The 3,058-nt window shown below is 44.7% G+C and overlaps 1 pseudogene; it reads left to right on the top strand.

The window, feature by feature from the left end:
- The first annotated feature begins 1,818 nt into the window (after positions 1–1,818).
- On the top strand, positions 1,819–2,660 carry LOC128832666 (olfactory receptor 1052-like; annotated as a pseudogene).
- The last annotated feature ends 398 nt before the right edge of the window (positions 2,661–3,058 follow it).

The raw sequence follows: 3,058 nt of genomic DNA, 5'->3' as shown, positions 1-3,058 counted from the left end.
CTAGGTTCTCTGGAAAAACATAGTAAGAGAGGGAGTGTGAAGCAGAACCAGGAATTAAAGGACTATCTCAATCTAGTGCCCCTACTGCCAGTCTGACCATTATCCACTGTTGTATATGTGTGTGAGTGGGGGAGGAGACGGACACTTGGATCCAGTGGGTTCTGGTGTGGCCGAGCTCTAACCATAAGGGGGACATAACAGGAATTATTTGCACTGCGGCAGCCCCAGTCAAGGTTGTGTTTCTTTGAAAACTAACCAATGGGAAGCAGTGGGAGGGCAGAGGCGATCAATGACATTGCAATAGCAGATGAGCCTCATGGTGTTAATAACTGTGAAGGGGCTTGGATTGAAAACAAGCTGTTTGTGTTCGAATAAATGGGGGCGGGGGGAGCCAGAAGAAGGAAGCAAATGGAGAAAGCCTCACTTTTGAGGTGTTACATAGTTTTGCCTTCGTGTCTCTTCAGCCTTCTTTCTTCCTTCTTTCTCTCTCCACTCTCCTCACACTCCTCTCTGATACAGCATTTTCTCCTTTTATCTCATTCTCTCACCTGTGGCTTCATGTAATCCCCCTATGCTCCCTCTTCTAAGCATCCTCCCTCCCTCCTTCAGAGCCTTGCACACAGCCTTCCATTGTTGCTTCTGTGCCAATGTTATTCCTTCGCCATTTCCTGCCGGTATCATATTCCTGTGTCACGGCGAATGACCTAGAGAGATGAAGGACCTGGCAGTGTGTACCACTAGTAGGCGTAAGAAACTGGGACTGGAGACAAAGGGCCAGAAATCTCCTAGAGCGAGGCTAGCATAGATTGAAGGCACAGTTACCAATTCTCATGGTATTTGGTACATTTCATAAAGCCTCAGCTCCTTCAGTCATGTGATCAGTTAAGAATCTCAGATTTTTTTAAGTATGTTTCTAGCACTCAGGGTTGCTAAGAAAAGCTTGAAAACGTGACTGTCTCCAGGGCCCAGAAACATTGTTCCATTGCAATTTGCTGACTGAGTGAAATTGGAACATTTCGTCAAGAAGGGCCAATTTCAGTGCAGCACCACGGAATTGAGGAAACTCTGCCTACATCAGAATCCTGCCTGGTTTCCGCTAGTTCACCTGCCCAGCTCCTTTGCAACCTGCCCAGTGGCCTGCTAGCAACCTCAGAGCTTCCAGAGTCCATGGCCTTGGAGCAGATACACATGCAGATTGCCCTGGGGGCTGGGAACATCCAAAATTGTCAGTGTCCATGACTCCAGGGATCCATTCCCTTTTCCAGAGACTTTTCAAAAACTGTGGGTTTGTTCCTAAACCAAATTCTGAAATATAAAAATCTTGCACAAAACAGAATTACACTTCCCTGCCCCCTCTCTAAACCCTTTGTGTATTATTTTAAAAAATCTCAAGATTTTAAGCCAATTGCATGATTTTTTGGAAGCCTGATAATGGTTTTCAAATGCTTGGGATTAGCAACACTGCCGGGGGATGTGTTATGAAGCAGCAGTAACCAAGTGACTGGGACATAACAGACATTGTAGTCATCTAAAAGGATTATCTGGAATAGGGTGACCAGATGTCCCGATTTGATAGGGACATTCCCGATTTCTGGGTCTTTTTTCTTATATAGGCTCCAATTACCTCCCACCCCCATTCCGATTTTTCCCATTTACTGTCTGGTCACCCTAATCTGGAAGGATTTAAAGTATGAGTGCTTTCTAACTTACCCTCAGTGAGCAGACAATATAAAGGAGCTAGCTCAAACTCAAACCCATGCCAGGTATATTTGATTGGAGAAAATTTGGGATAATATACATGAATCTGGAAATCACAGCATGGTGACCCAGTTCATCCTCCTGGGGCTGACGGATTGTCAGGAGTTGCAGATACCCCTCTTCGCAGCGTTGCTGGTGATCTATGTTCTTACGCTGGTGGGGAATCTTGGGATGATTGTGTTGATCAGGGTTGATCCCCGACTCCACACCCCATGTACTTCTTCCTCAGTAACCTGTCCGTTGTTGACCTCTGCTATTCCTCAGTCTTCGCTCCAAGGATGCTGGTGAATTTCTTAGTGGGGAGTAAAAGCATTTCTTACTCTGCCTGTATTGCTCAACACTTCTCTTTTGTTTTGTTTGTGACCACAGAAGGGTTCCTGCTGGTCGTGATAGCATATGACAGCTATGTAACCATCTGTAGCCCTCTGCTCTACACCGCTGTTATGTCTAAGAGAGTCTGTATTCATCTAGTGGCCAGCACATATGTAGGGGGGCTCATGAACTCACTTACCCACACATGTGGCTTGCTGAGGTTGTCATTCTGTGGACCCAACATCATCAATCATTACTTTTGTGACACTAACACATTGCTGAAGCTCGTTTGCTCTGATAACCACATCAGAGAGATTTTGCTTGTAGCCTTCTCTGGGGTTATTGCCATGTCCACCCTCCTGATTGTCATATTCTCTTATCTGTACATCCTCTTCTCTCTCCTGAGGATCTGCTCTTCCAAGGGCAGGCTCAAAGCCTTCTCCACCTGTGCCTCTCATCTAACAGCTGTCACCATGTTCTATGGACCTGTGAGCTCAAGCCACATACAACCCAGTTCCAGCTACTCACTGGAACAGGAGAAAATCTCTGCTGTGTTTTATACCCTGGTGGTCCCCATGTTGAACCCCTGATCTACAGCCTGAGGAACAAGGAGGTTAAGGATTCTCTTAAGAGGGTGATAGACTGGAAAAACATTCCCAACTAATTTGTTCACCATGACAATTCCAGTCAATTGAGAAGAACAATTGGAAGAAGGATCGTAGTATGGTCTATGTGTTACTGCCTTGATTTGTGTATCACAAATGTCGGACACGAATTAAATGAAATTCAAAGAACTGAGGTAGTATGTGGAAATTATGTTTTACAATTGCTTGAGAGGAACAATGTTACCTAATGTCCTGTCATTATGTGGCTGTTGGAATATAGACACCTTTCCTTGTTTCTTGACCATTAATCTATTTGAAATGGTGCCCTGCAAGGTTATCTGAGATTAAAAATAAAATAAATTTGCTTCTAGGTTTAATTTCTT

Source organism: Malaclemys terrapin, chromosome 2, assembly GCF_027887155.1.
Source record: "Malaclemys terrapin pileata isolate rMalTer1 chromosome 2, rMalTer1.hap1, whole genome shotgun sequence".
In the NCBI taxonomy this organism is placed as follows: domain Eukaryota; kingdom Metazoa; phylum Chordata; order Testudines; family Emydidae; genus Malaclemys; species Malaclemys terrapin.
This window is presented reverse-complemented; position numbering and strand designations above follow the sequence as displayed.